The sequence below is a fragment of the Rattus norvegicus genome, chromosome 16 (genome assembly GCF_036323735.1).
Source record: "Rattus norvegicus strain BN/NHsdMcwi chromosome 16, GRCr8, whole genome shotgun sequence".
NCBI lineage: Eukaryota > Metazoa > Chordata > Mammalia > Rodentia > Muridae > Rattus > Rattus norvegicus.
Genome location: NC_086034.1, coordinates 74,333,914 through 74,356,842, shown reverse-complemented (window position 1 = coordinate 74,356,842; position 22,929 = coordinate 74,333,914). Strand labels below are relative to the sequence as shown.

The following is a 22,929-nucleotide window of genomic DNA, read 5'->3' as shown; positions in this document are numbered from 1 at the left end:
TCACCTGCCTAAGGCAACCTAGAATTGTATCTCGTTGGCTGTAATAAGTCCTGACGGCTGAATGGGAAGCGGAGGGCTCACCTTCTGGCAGAGAGAGAGGGACTTTGGGAGAATAATCAGAGACAGGAGATTCAGCCATGGGACACTGAGGTGAACAGAGGCACCAGAGCAGAACAGAGAGGTAGGGCTGGACATGTGGTGAGACCTAGTGCCAGGATTAGTTAGGTAAGGGTAGCTGGGAGAATGCCCAACGGAAGGCCTAATCACTAAGCCTCTGTGTCACTATTTGATTCTTTGAAGGTAGCCTCTACGTTGGTTTTTGTAGAGAAAATTTCTTATAAACATCACCTGTCAATAAAAATATCTGACGACCAATGAGCTGAGGCAGGAAACAGGAGGTGGGACACTGGCAGGAAAAGAGAGAATTCTGGGAAATAGTAAGAGAGAAAAGAGAGACTCCGGGAGAGCGCCAAATGATGGGTGGAAGAGGAGACCGAGGAGACTGACATAATGATGTGGATGAACTCAGGAAGACTCCAAGGAAGAAGCAAGCAGGGACAGAAGGAGAGGTAACTAACCGAGCGGTAGGCATAGAAGAGTTTAAATGGTTAAACGAGTTAAGAACTAGTCAGGGAGTGAGCCAAAGTTCATGGCCTAGGCATTTAATAATAACTAATTAGTCTCAGAGTCGTCATTCCAGGAGCAGGACCGGGAAAGGAAAACCGGATATAATCTTTTAACATCCGGTTTTTATTGCACATGTATCTGTAATGCCACTACTACCTTGTCTGCTGCTCCTTAAGAATTATTCGGCACGGGTTGGGGATTTAGCTCAGTGGTAGAGCGCTTACCTCGCAAGCTCAAGGCCCTGGGTTCGGTCCCCAGCTCCGAAAAAAAAAAAAAAAAGAATTATTCGGCACATTAGTACAGGCTTAGCTGTGAAGACGTCAACAGAGTCTTCCCAGGACAGAGTTTGATGTTTTTGATGTCAGCTCCCACGTTCAGAAGCTCTCTCCTGTTTCCTACACACACATCGGCTTGCTTATTTCCTTACTCCTTTTTTTTTTTTTTTTTTTTTTTTTTTGTGGTACCTAGGAATAAACCTCAGGGCCTCGCACATGCTTGAGCAGTGCTGTTTGACTGAGTTAAGGGCGTAGGCCAGGAGGCTAGAGTTTTTACAGTGTAAGAGCTGGGAACACAGTAGAAAGAGGATTCAAGGTGCTGGAGGGAAACAAAAAGCCACATGGAGCATAGAAACGGAATTAAAAGCCCAGAATGTTTACTGAGAGAAGAACGAATTCACAGTGATGGCAGCAGGATATGACTTCCCCGAGGGACGTTAGGGGACAGATGACGTCACCTTGGATGTTGTATTCAAGTCCTTTTTAAGTTTCTGCAGAACATCAAGCAAAGGTTCGGGCTATTTTTAAGTCCCATTACCAATCCCACGGCTCTGAAACTGGACCCCCTGGGGCCTGGTGTGTAACTCAGTGATGGGGCACATGTTTAACTTGCGTGAGACCTGCTGTCTGTCCTCAGCACTGGCTAATTAGATAATAAAATAAAAGGTGGTTGATAAGGGGGAAAGGTGACAACTACTGAGATTTTTAAAAAAAGAAACCTCAGAAAGTAATAACTGAGTTTACATTATTTTATTTTACATTTTACAGTATATTATAAGGAGAAAGAAAGGAAGAGAGAGAGAGAGAGAGAGAGAGAGAGAGAGAGAGAGAGAGAAAGGAAGGAAGGAAGGAAGGAAGGAAGGAAGGAAGGAAGGAAGGAAGAAAACTTCCCTCCCTGCAGGAAATAAAAGCAACCAACATTCGTTGAATCTGGGTTCAGATGTTCTCTGAACATAAAGACACAAAAATATGTTTAAGGTGCTTATTATATTAACAAAGTTGTACATTTGCCTCTCGTTAATCCCCCCCTTCCCCAGATCACATAGGCTCATGCTGGCTACAGGAAGCTAATCTGTTATTCCTGCTTTGGGCACAAATGCATGCCTGTCATTACATCAATAAATAGCCCAGGGCCAACGCAGCTAGAAGAACTCAGTGTTGCCCCATGGAGAGCTCTCTGGGCTTTGAGGCTCCAGTGTGTCTTTTGCAGTTTCAATATGATAATGAAGCATCATCCTCAAATTCCCAGGCCTGTCCGGTTGGGCCAAGAGCTTTGTGAAATTGAGGAGGGCACAAGGACAAAGGGAGGGTCCAGCTCTTCATCTGGAGCTGCCGTCAAATGAACCATGTAAACACATTGGCAGTTCTTTATTCTTATAAAGTAATTACCTGCAAATGAATTCTGTGAGCATTCTTGTTTGCGTAGGAAAAAATTGCTGCTGTATAAAAATATTTATTAATAAACTAGTAACATAAAAATAGGACTCTGTACCTGACAGTGGTGGTACACACCTTTAATCCCAGCAGAGGTGGGTCATCTCTGAGTTTGAGGCCAACCTGGTCACAGAGTGAGTTCCGGGACAGCCAGGGCTGAACAGAGAAACCTGGTCTCAAAAGAACAAAAGCAACAAACAAATGAACAAAAACCAGCAGGTTAAGAGTTGGGGAAATGCCTCAGTTCTCTGAAAAAGAGGATCTGAATTCAATATCCCAGCATTTGTGTAAAAAGTTGGTCGTGGCTGCGTGTGCCTCCAACCCCAGGACCTGGGGGCAGAGGCAGGTTCTGAGAGCTCTTTAGCCAGACAACCTAGCCAAGGACATAAGTGTTCTGTTCTCAAACAAAAAGGCGGAGAACAATAAAAAAGAGCCCCAAAGTCCTTTGCATCACTTTTTGTATGCTTACCTACACATTAATATGTATGTGTTCATCACACACAGCATATACTGTTCAATACACCAAACACACACACACACACACACACACACACACACGCATGCATGCACACACGTGCACGCATGCATGCACACACGTGCACACACACATGCACACACACATGCACACACATACATACACACACATATACACACACGCACATACACACACACATGCACACACACACGCACATACACACACATACACACACATGCACACACATACATACACACACATATACACACACGCACAGACACACACACACACACACACACACACGCACTACAGAGAGAAGAAAATTTCAGGTAGTCACTGAGGATTATGCGAATGGGAGAGTGAGTCCTCCTGGTGACTGGAAAGTGCACACCTTACTCAGACAGGAGTGACTGGACGTCATCTAATGAGGGAAACTCTTGAGAAAATACATGAATCCATGGAATGGCGCTAACTTCGTGGCAGTCTGTGCTGTATCTTACTATCCCATGGTTCTGTTCAAAGTCATGCTGAGGAATATTATGCCTAGTTTATTCTTATAATCAGTGAGAGTGCAATTATGTCATATATACACATACATTAAAGTAAAGAAAGTTATATTTATAAAGTTTCAATGTTTTTATATGGCAAATTCCTCTAGGTATGTATGCATTTGTATGGACAGTCATAACTCTGAGACCCACTTACTACATGTATAAAACAGATATAGTGTATTATAATATAGGGTAAATAATATATTCATATGTGGTATATAGTATATGTTGATATATTACATCTTGTATTTTATATATAATATTATATATTTATATTATATATTATACACATATGTATAATATACATATTATATATGATATATCAGTAGTCTAATATATGATATATGGCATATGCTATTTTTATATATACTATATATAAAATATATTTATATTATACTATATATTTATATATACTATAATGTATTGTACATAATGTATATTATATATGGTATATATCAATGTATAATATGTTATATAATAATATTATATAATAGAATATATATTATACTATATATGCCGCTTACTGCATCTGTTGCCTGATTCTCTGTGGTCAGAGGACTATAGACAGTAACTAAGATTGAAAGCAGGGAGTGGAGCCTTGTGACAGTCCCCGTCCATGTCGGTATGTGGATTCATTTGACATTTTCCAGATCCTGTTTAACCAGTACTATTGAGATTTTATGGGTGCAGCTTCTCTGTCACACACAGAAGTCACCATTGCACGGTAGACACCCGGGTCCTCTGTCTCTTACGGTGTCTCCATTCCCACTCTTCTCAGGTTCTCTTAGCCATTGGTGCACGAGAGCTGTGTTGTAATTGTGTCCTAGGGGGGCTGGGCACCCCATAGAAAGTTCTCAAACTTTCAGCCAGTTGTGTATTTCTGTAACAGTCTCTACTAAAAATAAACATATCTGTGAGTATAAGGAAAGTTATTTAGAATGCAGTGAGGACTTACACTGCTCTAGGAAAATGTTAGTGTAGCAGCCTGCTACCCTAAGGTCCTCTAGGGTGCAGGCTTCCCCAAACACAAGTAGTTAGGCAGGTTTAACAGCACTGGGGAGGAATTCCCTCCAACCGAGTTGCCCTTTTGTCCAATTAAACAGCTGTTGGTTGTCCCCAGGATGTAAGTGCCACTATCTCACCCTTGGGGATAGCTTGCTGTGCCCGCCATTGTCGTGGTTCATAAGCTTTGCAGCAGAGCACAGCCATTAACTGCTTTTCTCCCTTGGCAGCTTGCACAGCAATTTGAGACCCGATAAGAGCTGGTCCTCAGGGAGGAAGAATTCAGATAAGACCCAGCTTAATTCTATCAAGTACTGTGTCCAAATTTTTGTGGTGTCTTCTGCAATAAAGTCTTACTTTCATTCTTTTTTTTTTTTTTTTTTGGAGGCAATCAAACACTGTGGTCAATTTAGACATTTCTTGGACTCTACTTCTTGTGTTGTTAAACCCTCCCTTCACATCCCCACCCCTGACTTGACGCAAGTTACAGAGTCATCTGTGAAGTGGGAGACTCATTTGAGGAATTGCCTCCATCGGATTAGCCTGGGGCAGCATGTCTGTCTGTGGGGCATTTCCTAGATTGATGAAGGGGGGCTCAGTTCACTGTGAGAGGTGCCCCCCCTGAGCAGATGGTCCTGGATTCTATAAGAAACCATACAGAGCAAGCTGGTGGGAGCAGATCAGTAAGCAGCATCCTCCATGGTCTCTGCTCCAGTCCCTGCTTCCAGGTTTCTGCTTGAGTTCCTGCTCTGACTTCCCTCAGGGATGGACTGTGACCCGGAAGTGTAAGATGATAAAACCGTTCCTCCCCAAGTTGCTTTTGGTCAAAATGTTTTTAACACAGCGATATCGGGACCCTGAGCAACAACTTAAAGAAAGACTTCCCATACCTGGCCTTGGAAATTTTGTTATTCTATGGCTCTAGGGGAAAATTAGCACACTGACTCTGCGTGAGTGCGTGCGTGCGTGTGTGTGTGTGTGTGTGTGTGTGTGTGGTGTGTAAGTTAAAACAGTGTTTCCTGTAACTTGTTCAAATATCCTGTTATGTATGCCCCTTCCTTCCCTCTCTCTCCATATTCCCCCTCTCTCTCCTACCCAGTTAGAGGAACACACACACACACACACACACACACACACACACACACACACACACTTCAGTGTGTGGAGGTCCGAAGGCAACTTGTGAGAGTTTGTTCTCTCATTTCATCATATGGTTTATTGGGGAGTCAAACTCAGGTCATCAGACTTGGCTGCAATCCCCTTCACCTGCCTGAGTCCGTTTCTTCTGTGTTTATTCTTAAATTCGGTTTCTGTGTATGATAATGAAAATGCCAAAATCTGGAATAAAATATGCAGAGTAGATATTCATACTCGGCTTTAGCCTGTCCTTAGTACATACAGGAAGCTTGCAGAGCCATGAGTGAGCGGGTGGGGTGGATATTGGTCTTTCAAACAAACCCCTTGCTAAAGCAAGAGGGATTTGAAGGCCGAAGAATCCATTCCACTGAGGCAACACAAGAGGGCGCCCTATCCATCCCATTGCCAAAGGCCAGACCATTCCCTATAACCTACTGGGGCATCACTAATAAAAGTTTTCACCTTTTGCCTTTTCAGGCAATAATTGAAAGAAACGTGCATGGCAAATGGATCGAGTAGAAGACAGGAGTGCCAGGAGACGTGGGATTGGAGCTGGCTGGAACACCCTTCCAAAGGTTTGCTCTGTCTTTGTTGGGCAATTAATTAACTGAACTGCATTTGTGGTCATTGTTTCAGTTCATCTTGCAGTCGATAGTTCTATTTGTACATGGTATGTACAGGCTGCACTCTTCCTAGCATTCCACAGGCCTTGGTGTATGCATTATGAATTAAGGAAAATATACTGACATAAGTCTCCTTAAGAAGACCTGGATTAATTCTAGCTACACTTTGAGTGACTGAGGATAACAAACCAGCCCTTTTAGGTCTCAGTTTGTAGAATTATAGGTTGGAGTATGTGTTTTCTAAGAACCTTTATGTACCCAACGGTCTAGTAGATTTATGAATTATGGTGGTTCATTAAGTCTTTGATATGTAATTGGAATGGAGCCATCAGCTACATATAATTGACAATCACCTATTGAAAAGAGATCAATAAGTGGTCGGCTGTGTTGAAGACGTATGCTTTAGCCAGGCGGTGTGTCTGTAGATGCCTGCATTTCGTGGCCTAAATACTATTATCAATTTCTGCTCAACTCTATTACGCATCTGGTTCCAAGGTGACTCAGTGGCAATGGCCAGCTCAGCTCTATAAATATGTGAGGACATTACTTAAGCTTTTGATTAGTGAGTGGGCTTAAGTGACCCAAAGGAGGCTGGCATTTATTTATAGCCTTTGTGTTCTGTTTTGTTTGATAGGATGATGGGGCTACAGTTATGGTGGCTAGCGTTTATTTATTTACTTAGGTGGTTGTGTTTTGAAGAGCCAGGATTCAGAGGAAATAAATAAAGCTTCACTAGCGTAAAGATACTGTTTAGAGGGTTCTCAGATCACCGTGATAATTATGGGGTAGCCTGCACTGCCTTGGTAGTGCTGAGCTAGACAGTGCCCCCATGTGTCCTTGAACATGTGGATGTGGTGCTCACTCTGCCCCATCTGGGCCGGATATTCTCCTCTCCCCTACAGTCTCCCCACCCCATTCTCCATTGTTCTCAAGGGCTGGCCGCCTCCTCCGTCTTTCATGGCACAGCACCCTTTGGTGGGGAAAGTGGCCCTGTCAGCAGCCGCAAGACTGTGGTGGGTTTGCCAGGATGGAGCCATGGCGACGACCTTCTGAAAGGAAGGAACAAGTACAGTAAGTGCTTCTGTGTTTTAGGAGCAAGAAAGAGATAACTGATGGGGGGAGGGGATGGGGAGGTGAAGTCCAAGCACTGTCTGTGTTCAGATGGGGACCAAGCGTGTGGAAAGTATGGTGGCATAGCAAGCTTTGTGTAAGGAGTATGGAGCAGAGCCCAACTCACAGGAGTGGATGTGTCCCTCCCCACGGTATGTTTTATTAAACACCAGCGTGATGTGGAGGAGGGGATGCCTCTGCGGGCTTGGCTAGGGTATCTCCCCCCACCCCGTATCAACCATAGGACAGGTCTAGTATAGAATGAAGTTAATTTGGAACATGGGGAAGACGAGAAAGGGAAAGGGAGTAGAGGCAGAGAAAGAAAGGGGACAAAGAAGAACAGGAGGAGAGAAAGAAGGGAAGAGGCTGGCAGGGAACATGTGGGGAGAGAGGAAGAAAATGGAGAGATAGAGAGACAGAGAAACAGAGACAGAGACAGAGAGACAGAGACAGAGAGAGACAGAGACAGAGACAGAGAGACAGAGACAGAGAAACAGAGACAGAGAGACAGAGACAGAGAGATGGAGACAGAGAGATGGAGACAGAGAGACAGAGACAGAGAGACAGAGACAGAGAGACAGAGACAGAGAGACAGAGACAGAGAGACAGAGACAGAGACAGAGAGAGAGACAGAGACAGAGAGACAGAGACAGAGAGACAGAGACAGAGAGACAGAGACAGAGAGAGGCAGAGAGACAGAGAGAGAGACAGAGACAGAGAGACAGAGAGAGAGATGGAGACCTGAACAGTTATAGGGGAGCCTGACTGGTGCCTGGTGTTGCTAGGTAACTATTGGGTGGAGCCTAGAGGCAATGCTAACACCCCACATCTACTGTTCTATCTTCTCAGCAATCACTGAGCCTCTCTTACATATAATATTGTACCAACACTTGGTATCATGGCTGCATAAGTTATGTTTTATGGTCTCGAGGTTTGGGGGAAAATAAACAGAAAACCCTGACCATTGCAAGAGAAGAGTATGGGAGAAGTGATAGCAGCTTGTCTGGAACAGAGAGGCTACAAGAGGGCGGTCTGCAGGTCAGCAGAGACAATCACAACCCTGCTGGGTAGATTTAGGGACAGAGTGTGCCAGGAGCAGAGGAAAATGTTTGGCAACGTCACAGGAGTGACAGTGTCACAATGTGTTCAGGGAACTAGTGCTGTTCAGTATTGTTGACAATCAAAGTTCAAGGAAGGGAGGGAGGCCGGTGAGGCAGGTGTGTGCTCTAAGGAGTTCTGTGAATGGGCTGAAAATGGCAGCCCAAAGCATAGCACTCAGAGAGCAGGAGGATCATGGCCTGGAATAACTGTGAGATAAACAACCAAAGTCACCGGACCACCATCATGGGCAGCGACAAAGTGCCGGTCAGTCTGTGTTGTGTGGGAAAGAGAGAGTGGTGAGATGGATTTCTCAGAGAAATCCTCACGGAGGAGACAAAAGTTCTATCAAGAGAAATGAAAATGGATCCGGAAAGACCAGAAAGAAACGTTCGTTGGTTCTAAACCTGTGGGTCGAGACTGCTGGAGTCAGATTTCACATTATGATTCATAATAATCCCAAAATTAGTTATGAAGTAGCCACAAAATAATTTTTTATGATTGGGGGTCACCATGACATAGTATTAAAGGGTTGCAGCACTAGGGAGGTTGAGAACCACTGGTTTCAAGAAAAGACTAGAGAACTGAGCCCAGGAAAGCAAGCTCCCTCCTCCCACCATTTCTGACTCTGGATTTTCTGTGAATACCCTCCTCTTCACATAGGACAATGCTTAACATGATGAGTTTGAGTGTAGCACTAAAAACTCTTTCCTGGTTGGTATTTTGGTGTCGTGTTTAGGACAAAATGACTCCGGTAACATCCTTTTGCTTACAGGGAAGCTGAGAAATTCTAGTGAAGTCAGAAATAGAAGTTGTACACTTGAATCTGACTCAGGTTCTCTCTGTCTCTGTCTGTCTCTGTCTCTGTCTCTGTCTCTGTCTCTGTCTCTCTCTCTCTCTCTTTCTCTCTCTCTCCCACTCCCTCTCCCTCTCCCTCTCCCTCTCCCCCTCTCTCTCTTCTTACAGGAAGCCTATAGTCTAAGTTACTAAAGTTATTGATATTAAGGTGAGGCAGTAACCTAAATGCAATTTCTACGGTTGCCAAAACAAAATGAAAAGAACATGTTTTATTGGATGGTAATTTCTCCTGACAAACAAAAAGGGATATGCTCACATACACACATGAGAGGATATGTGTTGGGGGGTGGGGATTTACATGTGCATGAATGCATGCAATTAGGTATAGTCTGTGTGATTTCTGACATGGATAAATTTGAGTATGCAAAATACTTTTGTTCCAGGTTTTCTGTGCACTTAGTTTGTAAAGAGTTGGTAGGAAGTGACTTGTACATCCACCTTTCTGGGCACATCTTCAAAGGAGAGCTGCCGTGGGCAGCAAGCACTTATATTTTTTTGCTCCCTGTATCCACAGGAGCACAGATTCCTTTAAAGGCCAAAGTACTCTGGGCGTCCAGATTCTTCAGGGCTTTTTTTTTTATTTGGCCTAGCAAGAAATACATCTGCTGGTCCTTACCCCCAGCTCTGATTATTAATTCTATTAATGGCTGCAAAGAAGCCAATTGTGTAACCAGGCAAATTTTCGCATCTAAAAATAGCCTAGTCTCTGTTACTAAGTTTGGGGCACGAAGCCAGTAGACTTTCTTCAGGGAGCCCTCAGATTGTGAATTCCTTTTTACTTGTCTGCAATCACAGCCCTGGAAGGGCTGTTTGTCAAGAGGGTTCTGGCCACAAAATGTGAGCAAAATTTGTAACTACATATGTCAGGGAATGAAATTCTCTGGAAAAACAAACAAAGGCCTTGAGGGATTCCTAACCATCTTGACAGCGCCCTGTGGTAACAAGTGCAAGACTATTTATCTTCCTGTTGGACTGGGCTGAGTATCTCTAGATCTCCACATTGTCTGGGGAATGGCCTACAGGCATCTTATGGGGTTTGTGTTGAGTTTGATTTCTTCTTCCAGTTCCAGATAGCTTACCAGTCATTTATTTGGTTACAACGAGAGCTGGCTTAGAAGTCAATGCCATGGTGACCTGACAATTTTTTGCGGGTGGCTGCATTTCTCTCTAGGGAACAGTGAAGACAGTCCAGCTCCGACACTAAAGTACAGAACTCAAGCTTCTTTTCTCAAGTCCTGACCTTGGGGCCGTTCTGGACCCAGAGCTTCGGGTCATCTTTCTTACCAAGATCAGGATTCACACGGACAGCTTGTACTCCCCAGCATAGAATTATTTATCTGGGGAATTGAGAGCCCCCAAGTCCTACAATCAAACATGGAAGAACAGTTTTAAGAGCAAGAGGAACGTCAACTTCTTTCGGTTTTCTGTTCCAGAAGCATCTCTAAACAGCAAGCTTGCAAAAAGCTAACCTCAATTTTTAGCAGTGTTGTGAAAGTGACGTTGAACTTGCCTTCTCTGGCCACCGCACACCATGGCAAAGACCCCTGAGCACCTGCTCTTCCCTTCACTCCCACATCACCTTAGCAAATGCAAGGCGATACAAACATGAAGACCTTTCCCTGTTATGACACAAACAAAATGGGCCAGATCCTCTGAGGCATTTGTTTTGACTTCTGAATTCTCCTGCCACCCCAGGGCAGTTTGGTCATGTCTCACCAGCTCTTGAGATGACATGGCAACAGGCGTCACAGCATAGCTCTGGAAGTCGCTCTTAGCCCTGGCTATGTTTTGAAATCTCCCAACACAGCTGACGAATCTCAGTAGCTGTACGTTCTCATGCATCCTTAAAGGCACAGTCTCAGAGCTCGGTGAGCAGAGTACCACAGAGCAGTGTTTCTCAACATGAGAGTCATGGTCCCTCTGGGGGTCAAACTAACTGCCCTTTCACAACGGTTGACTAAGACCACTGGAAAACACATATTTACATTACGATTGGTAACAGTAGCAAAATTACACTTATGAGGTAGCAACAGAAATAATTTCATGGCTGAGGGTCACCACAACATGAGACACTGTATTAAAGGGTCACAGCGTTAGGAAGGTGGAGAACCACTGCTATGGAGGACTGATGAGCATAGATATGATATTATTCTATAGACTGTTATATGCCACCCTGAATAAAAAAAAAACAGACCGAATAAAATATAAATGATCAGCAAACCTACCCAGACCCCCCCACACAGAGATTTTTAGGGGTGGCTGATTATACAAAGTAGGACATTTAGTAGTCAAATGTCTTAGTAACAGACATTAGGACCTCGGTTTACATAACAAAGACCAGTTGGTCGCTATAGAAGTTGTATTTGTAAATAAAAGTGGTGTTTCAATACTCAAATGCATATTGAGTCATGTTTCTGAGTCACCAGGGGAAACCCTGGTTTTCTAGGACCACAGAGGGAAGGGACATTTGATATGGCTAACCAACAGCTTATGCCACTCGTACACACACTCTGAACCTTCTTTACTCCCAAGCACACACTCCTTTAACTTAAGCCAATGGCCCTCGGCTGAGACACAGTAAGACATCTTTGGTTGTCACACCCCCCAGCAGTTGAGGGACAAAGGTGCTACAGGCATTAGTAGACGGTAGGTGGGGTAGTGACAACCACGTACTCAAGACTGCTATGCCCACCAAATAGTATTTGGCTAAACTGTCCATAGGGCTGAGATTGGCAGACATGATTTTAAGTAACTACATGAAGGGCTGACAGCTCCCTGCCTTGGGCTAAACCCGTCTTTGTCAATAAAGGTTTATTGGAACACTCTCTCTCACATTCTTGTAGATATTAGCTATACTTGCTTTCATACAACAATGTCACAGTTGAGTGTCTATGACCAAAAACTCTAAAATACTAATATTTTTTGACTTTTTACAAAACATAAAAGAGAGGTCTCTCATACTTCCTCGAAGCTGATTCATTTAGCCTCCTACATAGAACAATTGTTGCCACCAACGATGTTCTAATGGGCCTCGGCTAAGGATCACTGATGTAAATTATCAGAGTGTGTGTTTGGGGTGGGGGCAGCCTCCAATCAGGGGTATCTGAGTGGCTTCTTTGTAAGAATATAGCCATTTTTACTTTTAATTTTCAGATAGGTATGTTACTTGCTAATTATTAGACATTTGGCAATTTAGTCTTGAATGTCCTCTGCGGGTCACCGCTCTTCCTGAAGTTTTCCGTCCTAACAATTGTTCAACCCAAATCATAGGAATATTTAATGAGATCTTATCCAAGAGGGTCTGACATCCTAGGCTGTGTGAGGCCTCACGCATATCCAGATTTATAATCCTTCTTTAAGAAAAATAAATATTACTATTGTAAAGTTTGGTATTAAAAAAGAACCACTTGTTTATCTATAATAAAGAAATAAACCTCCACAAATTATTAGAGCTTTCCAATCCTGGTCTTTTAGTGACTGTTCACACAGATTTCCAGAATTGCTTATATCAAATGCTTCTTGGAAATATTCTTCAACAACTACATCAGGGGCTCTCAACCGTGACTTGCGACTCCTTTGGCAAATCTTTATCTCCAAGAGCATTTACATTATGATTCATAACAGTAACAAAATTACAGAATTTATGAAGTAGCAACAAGATAATTTTATGGTTGGGGATCACCACATATGAGGACCTGTATTAAAAGGTCGCAGCACTGGGAAGTTGAGAGGCACTGTGCTTCTCAACACCCATAAGGTCTCACTCAACACTCAGTCACCCAGCCAGGTCAATGAGCTTCTCACTGTCTCCATCAATACTTTGCGGGATGTGCCCTGGACCATGAGTTTGCTCCGTGATCAAAGTAAGAAAGCCTGGCCTATGAGTCTGCCTTGGCCACTCATTAACTGTGTGACTTTGAGCATATGGGAACCTCTCATTAGCCACCTGATTTCCTTAAGAAGTTAACTTGTAGATTATTTCCTCTAAAGGCCTAGTCTCTACAAGCTGTTGCTTAATTTTCTTTAGTTTGAAAAAAAATGTGAATGCTCCTGGGTTTGTCTTTAAAAGTTTATTATTGGCTACATTGTTTTTTCCTTGAGCTTAAAGAAAATTGGTGTCTTAAGACCAATATTCTTCCATGGTTTCAGTCTAGTCTCTCCCAGATGTTTAAATAGTTGTGAGTTATCTGCCTATGAGTCATTACTGTTCCTCGGAGTTCCTCCCTCACAATTTGTTCAGCGAAGCCCGTGCCACCAAAGCATGTGTTTTTCTACTTGGTTGTTTCATTTACATATTTAGAAACAGGCTTGAATGTTTATATAAACGGCTCAAATAAATCAGCTGTAAAAACATGAGAGAAACTCTTTTCTTGTTAATATTTTTTAAATATACTTTGGTCACAAATCTTGTCTATTTTTTTTCAAAGTTATCAGGATTATTAACTCTATCTTTTATGTTTTGAATATGAAAAATCCTCTCAGTGGGATTTCTTTACCCAAAATAGTTCTCTAGTGATTAACTTCACAGAACACTTGATTTGCTCTAATGTTAGTTGAGGCTTTCAGCTCCAGAGACAAAAAATTACCACTTAAAACTAAGCCAAGCCTTATCTTGCCTTAATTCCTGCCTTTGGCAATGATGCAGAGACAAGAAAAAGACTCCTCCATTGTTGGTGTGACTGCAAGCTAGTACAACCACTCTGGAGATCAGTCTGGAGGTTCCACAGAAAATTAGACATAGTACTACCTGAGGACCCTGCTATATGACTCCTGGGCATATACCCAAAAGATTCTCCAACATACAACAAAGACACATGCTCCACTGTGTTCATAACAGCCTTATTTATAATAGCCAGAAGCTGGAAAGAACCCAGATGTCCCTCAACAGAGGAATGGATACAGAAAATGTGGTACATTTACACAATGGAGTACTACTCAGCTATTAAAAAACGACTTCATGAAATTCATAGGCAAATGGATGGAACTAGAAAATATCATCTTGAGTAAGGTAACCCAATCGCAAAAAAACCAAGATACCATCCACAGACCACATGAAGCTCACGAATAAGGACGACAAAGTGCGGATGCTTAAGTCCTTCTTAGAAGGGGGAACAGAAATATTTGTAGGAGGAAATACGGAGATAAAGTTAGGAGCAGAGACTGAAGGAAAGGCCATTCAGAGCCTGCCCCACCTGGGGATCCAGCCCATATACATACAGCCACCAAACCCAGTCACTATTTGGGATGCCAAGAGGTACATGCTGACAGGAGCCTGACATAGCTGTCTCCTGAGAGGCTCTGCCAGACCATGACAAACACAGATGAGGATGCTCGCAGCTAACCATTAGACTGAGCACAGGGACCCCAATGGAGGAGTTAGAGAAAGGACTGAAGGAGCTGAAGGGGTTTGCAACCCCATAGGAAGAACAACAATGAATACAATAAATACTTTCTAAAACAATTCCAAGAGCATTAGCATTTTTTTAAACCAAAGAAAATTAAGCAACTAGGCCATTAGAGGAAATAGTCTACAAGTTAACTTTTTAAGGGAATCAGATGGCTAATGACTATGTCTACTATAACTAACTATATAATAGTTATATTATATATTATCTTTTGTGTATTATATTATATATTATATATCATATTATATATTATATAGTTTGTTGTATTTCTCTGCTGTTCTCCACTTTGGGCATATAACTTTAAAAGGAGAAAGAGGCCCATAACTTCCTGCTCATGCTCCCTAAACAGAGAGCACTATCACCTTTATCTGAGTCACTTTACCTGTGTATCTGCTTCCATAACTCCAAGGAAAACACATAAGGAAACATTAATTCCCTCCTTTCTATTCATGGAGATGCTCCATCAGATCGCTCATGCTGGCCAGCCTGAGGGGCAATGCAGGAAAAGGTTAAACTCAGGGTAAAATCTCGGGGGCCAGGGAGGGGAGTGGGCATGGCTCCTCAGCTTTGTGTGTCTAAGTTCCCAGCCTGTGGTATGAGCACAAGACCTCCTCAGAGAGTAGCTGTGGAAGTTAAATGAGTAAGAACATGTAAATCAGCTAGGAGATTCTCTGGTACACGGACGGCCTAACTAAACATAATGGCTGTCCGCCCCTTTGTTTTTACAGTTTCAGTGACCTACGACCAACAGACCTGAAAATAATGAATTGGAAGCTCTAGAAATAAAATGTAGATGGCCTCCTCTTCCCAGACAGTCCCATCAAATCTTTCCTGGACCTTGATGGATGCCATGTCTTGGCAGATCCACACTGTATAGGCTATTTTCCCATGGTCATTAGAAAGCCTTCTCGGTTGGCAGACTGACTGTCACAGAACCTCAGTATTTATAAACAGAAATAGCCCTTGCCTTACCTAACAATGTCCACAAGGTTTAATGATCGTCACTATAGAATGTGGCATGTTTTATTTACTGTGTATAAACCTGAAATTTACCAATTTAACGTAATTATAGGTGGGCATGTATAGAAAACACATGGGCTCTACCCAGGTTGCTTCACTCTGTGCCTGGGTAGGTGATGAGTACTGAGGTATGAGAAGCTTCTGTTTATCATTGTCTACATTAACTAGCATCTGATACATTGTCTACATTAACCGATAATGACGTTTGCTCCTCGCCCCTCCCCCAACAGAAACCTTTTCATTTCATAAAGTCCTAAGATTAGCGCATTCTGTATTCTCTTCCCTTTTTGAAATACTTTACCATTCCAAAAGACAGAACATACTTCAAAGGGTCTTCTTCTGACCTAACATCCCTTTACAAAAATGCCGTTCTATTTTTCTGTGTTGTCTGCAGAGGTCAATACTGGGTCAGGCGGCCCCATATGGGGACTTCCTGTTCCATGCACCTTGTGCCTTTCTCCTTCTTTGTAATACCTGGTCCTGCAGGAGAATGCTTCCCAGGAAGTTCAACCACAAGTGTCTATAGAAAACAGGTTTTCACGCCTGTGTGAGCTTACTTTCTTCTCTCCTTATACCTGGCTGGATTAAATGTTAGTACACCTGAAGGTTTCATAGCATTTGCTAGTTTTGCAGAAGTTAACCATTGTTTTTAACGTAAAAACCTACAAAAAAATTTAACGTAGCATCTCTCTGAGATCTTCAAGGAGCTGTACCCTTAATAACTATTCATCATAGCATAAGAGCTTTTTGCATTTTATTCATTCATTTTGCTTGATAGTTGATAGATCATTTACATTTAAAAACAAACCTCCTTTGGTTCTGGAAAATTGCCTTGAGTTATCCCTTTAATAAGAAATTCCCTTCTGCCCACTGTCTGCGTTTCCTCACTGAGTTATATAATGGGCATTCTGCATTAGTTTTCTATGTCTTAAAAAAAATTAACTAATACATCAAAACATAAAACCAGAACTTATTGTCAGGGTGCCGTGTAATCTTTCAGTGCATGTGCATACTATGCGGTTTTAGATGGGAGCAAATAGATCCCGTCTGCTCGAACATCATCCCTTCATGGTTAGAACCTCCAAACTCCTTTCTGGTAGCTGTGTGGAATTTGCTACGGATCCCTGGTCTTCACGGTACGCAGGATACCAGGGCTGACTGAGTCTGCCGACTGTGACTCAGCTCCTTGTCCTACCTTCGCCTGCCTCTCCCCTAATATTTTCTTCTCTGTTACCTTTTGTTATCTGTACTTGAGATAGAACTTGAGGCCCTGTCCATACCTGGTAGGAACATTGCTACTGAGCCACATCCCCAGCCCTTTCTACCTATTATTATAAACACCTCTCTGCTCTGTTTTCTAAAAAGTATTCTCCCTTTTTTGTTTGTTTGTTTTTTTATTAATCATTACATTTGTTTACATCTCAAACGATATTGCACTTCCTGGTTACCCTCCACATGCCTCCCCTGCAACCCATAACCTTCCTCTCCTTCCTCCCCTTTGCCTCTATGAGGGTGCTCCCCCACCCACCCTCTCCTGCCCCAGCCCTCCAGCATCCCCCTACACTGGGGCATCAAACCTCCTTAGGTAGGAGCAAGGGCCTCCCCTTCCACTGATGTCAGACAAGGCCATCAGCTCTCTGTTAAGCTAATGTTGTTCTTCCAATAGGGCTGCAATTCCCCTCAGCTCCTCCGGTCCTTCTGCCAGCTTCCCCACCAGGTTCCCTGATCTCAGTCTGATGGTTGGCTCCAAGCAACCACATCTGTATTGGTCAGTTGCTGGCTGAACTGCCCAAGAAGCAGCCACATCAGGTTCCTGTCAGCAAGTGTCTCTTTGCAGCAGCAACAGTGTTGCGTTTGGTGTCTGCAGACAGGATGGGTCCCCAGGTGGGGCAGACTCTGCATGGCCCGTCCTTCAGTCTCTGCTCCATATTCTGTCCTCGTTCTTCCTTTGGACAGGAACATTTCTGGGTTAAGAACTTTGAGATGGGTGGGTGGCCCCATTCCACTACGGGGGGCCGTGCCTGTCTACTGGAGGTGGTCTCTAAGGTTCTATCCCCCCTTCTCTGTTAAAACCCTCCCCCTTTGAGTTCTGGGAACCTCTGGTTTCCATGGCATCTGGGATCCTCCAGTGACTATTCATATTTCCCCAACCCTACCCTACATATTTTTGTTCTATTTCCTGACCCTCTGACTCCTAAGAAATATTCTTAATGTTTGCTCTAATGGTTCTCAACCTGTGGGTCACAACCCCTTTTTTGGGATCAAACAGCCCTTTCACAGGGGGTTCCCTAAGATCATCTGGAAAACACTAGATATTTAAATCACAATTCCTAACAATAGCAAAATTATAGTTACGAAGTAGCAATGAAATAATTTTGTGGTTGGCATTCCCCACAACATAAGGAACTGTGTTAAAGGGTCACAGTATAAGGAAGATTGGGGACCCCTGCTCTATCTCCTCCAGTTTTTTCATCAGTTTTTATTTTTTTTATTTGTTAGAACTTTTTCTGTTCTCAGGCAGTTTGCTTTTCTTACCATCCGTTCTTGGTTTTTGACCTTTTGACATGAGGCTTCACTGAGGTACTGGTGGTGGCTGGGTGAGCACCGTGGTCCACAGTGTGGTAATCACAGTACTTGATCCTTAACTATAAAGTGTCAGGGAAAACATTCTTTCAAAGAACCAATATATACAGACAGATCGGCTTGGATGACGAGAGGACAGAGATGTGGGACAGTCTTTCTTTCCTAACATCAAGATTCTTACAAATGCCACCTCTGGGTTTGATAAGCATGGAATGTTTGAGCAAATGAGTTGTATAATAAGATTACCCATGAAAATGTTACAATCTGTCCTTGTCTATTTCTGTATTTCTTCCAGCCCTGCTGACCTACTTTCCGCCAACTTGAAAATAACCAAACTGATAGAACAGGACCTGCGTGGACTTCAGGATAGTTAAGAAGGCGTGTGTGCACACGCGTGTCTCTGAGTATGTGAGCGTGTGTGTTTGTTTGAAAGTGTGTGTGTCTGCGGTGTGTGCATGAGTGTGGATTGTGTTGTTGGGTCTGTGCATGCATGAAAGTGTGTGTGTGTGTGTTTGTGTGTGTGTGTGTGTGTGTGTGTGTGTGTGTGTGTGTGTGTGAAAGAGAGAGAGAGAGAGAGAGAGAGAGAGAGAGAGAGAGAGAGAGAGAGAGAGAGAGAGAGTTAGTTCATGTCAGGTTCATGTCAGGCCACACCATGTCTGCTGAGCTGATCCTTCAGGCCAGGGCTCCAGCATCTACATTTTGCACATCCATGACTGTCTTCACTTGCCCTTGATAATTCCTCCCGTAAATACCCAGAATTGTCTCTACCTAATGCTTATACCAGAAATACAGATTTACTCCTAAACCATAGTCTTCTGAGAGTAAAGGTCATCTCCTGAGCATTCCGGATCTTCTTGGCTGTGAGCTATAGGTCACACTGACATTGCTATCAGGCAAAGACGGATTTTCACCCAGTTCTGCTAAGATGTGTGATCTCCGCTGTGTTATCTAACCTCCGTGAATTCAACTTCACTTAGATACAAGAAAGGAATGGTAAGTACCACTGTGTCAGAACAAATGGTTAACACGCGGGGCAGAATCTCACAAAACTGCACTTCCTCCCTTTTTGATGGCTTTTGGGATGGGAACTTCCTGCTGGGTGGTGACCTTCTCCTCACTGATAGCATCCCCCAGGATCCAGAGTGAAGGATGGCTCTCCGTGGAGAGCCTCTGGTGCACAGTGAGCCCCACCTCCAGGGTGTGGGCCTTCCTTAGATTCAGTCTCAGACAGCAGCACTTCCTGATCTCAGTACCCTGTTCTTTTCCTGACTTTGTGACTTCCTGACAAAGTGCATCTTTAGAGACAGCGCGCAGCAGGGGACACAGAGACTGTCACAGCCTTTGCTCCTTACAGACTGTAACTGTGGCAGCTGACGGGAAGCAGTTTGCCTGTCCTATAATACAAAGTGTGCTTCCCCTGTCACGTTCGCCCCGTGCCTTCTGCTGTTTACAAAATGCTCTTATTACTACTACTGGGTAAGAGTTGCCCTGTTCTCAGCCGCAAGCCCCACGCAAACCTTTGTTCACCACTCGATCTTAGCACGTCTTACTTAAAGCTGAATACCTCAAAAAGTCTCAACGCAAATGGGTTAAGTGAATGAACGAATGAATGAACAAATGAATGATCAAAGGATCCTACAGAGATTAAAATCTCCTGCCCTATCTTCTCTGTAGGACAGCTTTACAGATCAAAGGAGATAAAATATATGTAACTGTTTTGGAAAGCTGTCTTTAACTCACGTGTAAAATAATCTTGATTTTATTAACCTGGCTCATCGGTTTCATAACTACCTAGGTGAGCAAAATAATAAACCTTTAAGATTAGCTATAATATTTATCAGTTCTAAAAACAGGTCTTAAGAGTGTGACCCAAAAGACATCAATGACTGCAGCATCAGGAGATCTGTTAAAAGGTGTTTCTACCTCTGGCTGAGGACGTGACACGCTGTGGTTGCAGGTCGTAGAGGAACCAAGCTAGAACTGACCAGGAAATCTCTCCCTACTTGCTAGGTTTCACAGTGCCAGAAGGGGCTATGCGTCTGCCGGGGGAGAAAACTCATTCAAGGACCTACCCAGACATGGGCCCTGCATGCTACAATACCAACCTGCCCAGCAAGAGGTGCCTACACGTGCGATAGTGACATCACTGTGTTGGGAATAACCAAATGCTTCAGACTGGATTTGAACTCAGCCACACAGCAGGGAGCTTGGGACTTGTACTGCATGGCCATTGTGATTTCACATGCCATTGCATATTCACAAACTCATGGCGTCTACCTGAATAAGATCAGTACAAGATGAAGCCTGTTGACATTCTAGCACAGATGAGGTAGGGACTCGTGAACCCAAACACCAAGCTGGCTGTTGAGCTAGGGGAGGAAAGGTCATTTTTCCTTAGGGGTGTACATGCTGGTGGGTCATCCATGCTTAGATAAATGGCCCCAGCCCCATGATGGTGCAGATAGTACAGAGTGGTCTCAGTGGGTTATAAAAGAAATGAAGGGCCATAAAGGGGAATATGTTAGCGGACAGAGGGGGTGGGAAGGGGAGAATTAAGGGTGGATAGGCTCAAGATACATTACAAGCATGTATGAAATGATCAATATGGTATTTTTTCAGTGCCCTCCTAGACCCGACTGAATACGGGCTAAATCAGATTCTTGAAGGATAAAACTCCGCAACCCTGCACTGTCCTAAACTGTGTAGGAACTGGGTCAGACACTGTGTCCTGTAGGACACACTTCTACCTCATCTATTTAACGTAAAGGATACTTTAAACAGCATTTAATTATGGCATTTTCAAACTTGTTTCGCTGACCTCCCACCTCCCTTTGGCCCTCTGGTGTCTTCTCTCCTCAGTTTCTCTTTTTAACATCATGTGCATCCCTTGACCTCATTACCTTTCTCAAAAACACATTTTTTTTGTTTGGGTGACCTTGCTTCATGCCCTATCTATGCACATACATGAACATTAAACTCTAAGATCCACATACAAAAGAAAACATTATTTGCATTTCTTAGTAGAGTTATATTGCCTATAATTTCTAGTTGTAGCCACTTCCTCCAAATTTTATAAATTCATGTTTCTATAGAGCTGAGTAACATTCTTCTGTGTGTCTGAGTGTGTGTGTGTGTGTGTGTGTGTATGTGTGTGTGTGTGTGATGTTTTCATTACCATTCTTGACATCTGATCCAATTTCCTTGCAATTGTTACAGAGCAGTAGCAACCATGGATGTGCAAAGCATCGCATCTCTGTGGCAGGATAGAGTCCTTTGGGTCTGAGCCCAGGACTGGGATTGTCAGGTCATCAAGTAGTTTTACTTTTAATCTTTTGTAAAATGTCCATACTGATTTCTATAATAGAAATGGAAGTAAAAACTAGTCTACACCCTGAACAGCAATTAATACATGTTTCCCTCTTCCACACCATTACCAGCAATTGTTTCCTGATGGTAGCCATTGCTCTTCCCTGTTAACTAAGGGTGTGAATACTTTTGAAGGAAGTATTTATGGGCCATGTTGGGGCGGTGGTTCTTTTCTATTATTTTTCTTCTTTCCTTTTTTTCTTTCTTTTTAACTATTTGTCCTTCGTCCATTTACTGATTGGCAGTTTTATTCTTAAGTGTTTAATTTTTGTAGTTCTTCAAATACAGAGACCCACAGCCAAATATTATGCAGTTAGAGACCTTGGAACCCTCAGTCCTAAATGGATGTCTTTATTAAATTCCTTCCCTTGGGGCTCAGGGCCATCAAAACCTCCACCACCACCATCTCCACAACCACCACCATCACAACCACCACCACCACCATTAACAAAACCACCATCACCATCACCATGATCACCACCACCACCATCATAACCATCACAGCCACCACCACCAGTACTATGATCACCACACATCCACTGTAGAAGAGTAGCAGAAAGAGTATAAGAGTCAGAGGGAATGGAGGACACCAAGAAAATGAGGCTTTCTAAAAGAGTAAGATTGATGCATACAAGAGTTCACAGAAACTGAAGCAGCAAGCCAAGCGTCTGCACAGGTCTGCACCAGCCTGCACCGGATGGGGTCCTAGAGCTAAATAGAGTGGGCACATGCCCCACCCCTAAAGCAGAAGCCATCTCCAAATGATGACCACAAGTTGAAGAAAACTTAGTTTCCTCCAAGCAAATACTCCTAAGGGTAAGCGGCTGCCAAACAGAAGATGGACTCAGTGTCATCCTCAGAGAGTCCTCATCCCAGAATGTCACCTTAGGGCCCATCCTATTATAATAATTGTATTATTCTTATTTTATTTCATTTGAATACTTTTCTTTTCTCTTTTTACCTTCATGCCCTTTGTGTATATAATATTGCTTCCAGTTTAGTGTTTCTGTGGTATTCCTGAGTGTGGGAATGAGTGGGCCTCAGGTTTTTGTGCCTTTGGGGGAGAGCTCTCTCCTTTTCATTGTTTCTATTATCCAATTCCAATGTGGTAGTTTTTTGTTTAATCAGACCTTATCTTTTTATTTTATTTTATTTTATTTTATTTTTATCCCTTTGAAGCCTATTTATTTTCTTTTTTTGTTTTTTTTAATATTCTTTTTTTTATTATTAACTTGAGTATTTCTTATATACATTTCGAGTGTTATTCCCTTTCCCGGTTTCCGGGCAAACATCCCCCTCCCCCCTCCCCTTGCTTATCAGTGTTCCCCTCCCCATCCTCCCCCCATTGCTGCCCTCCCCCCAACA

General features: G+C 43.2%; 1 long non-coding RNA gene across 2 annotated transcripts in view; it reads left to right on the top strand.

The window, feature by feature from the left end:
- Positions 1–437: 437 nt before the first annotated feature.
- Positions 438–22,929, top strand: part of LOC120097515 (uncharacterized) — a 98,374-nt gene continuing 75,882 nt past the window's right edge. Inside the window, exons 1-2 of one of the 2 annotated variants that reach the window (XR_010058470.1) lie at positions 438–569; positions 5,979–6,076. This is a non-coding gene — a long non-coding RNA (uncharacterized LOC120097515). The other variant, XR_010058469.1, reaches the window with a different exon arrangement.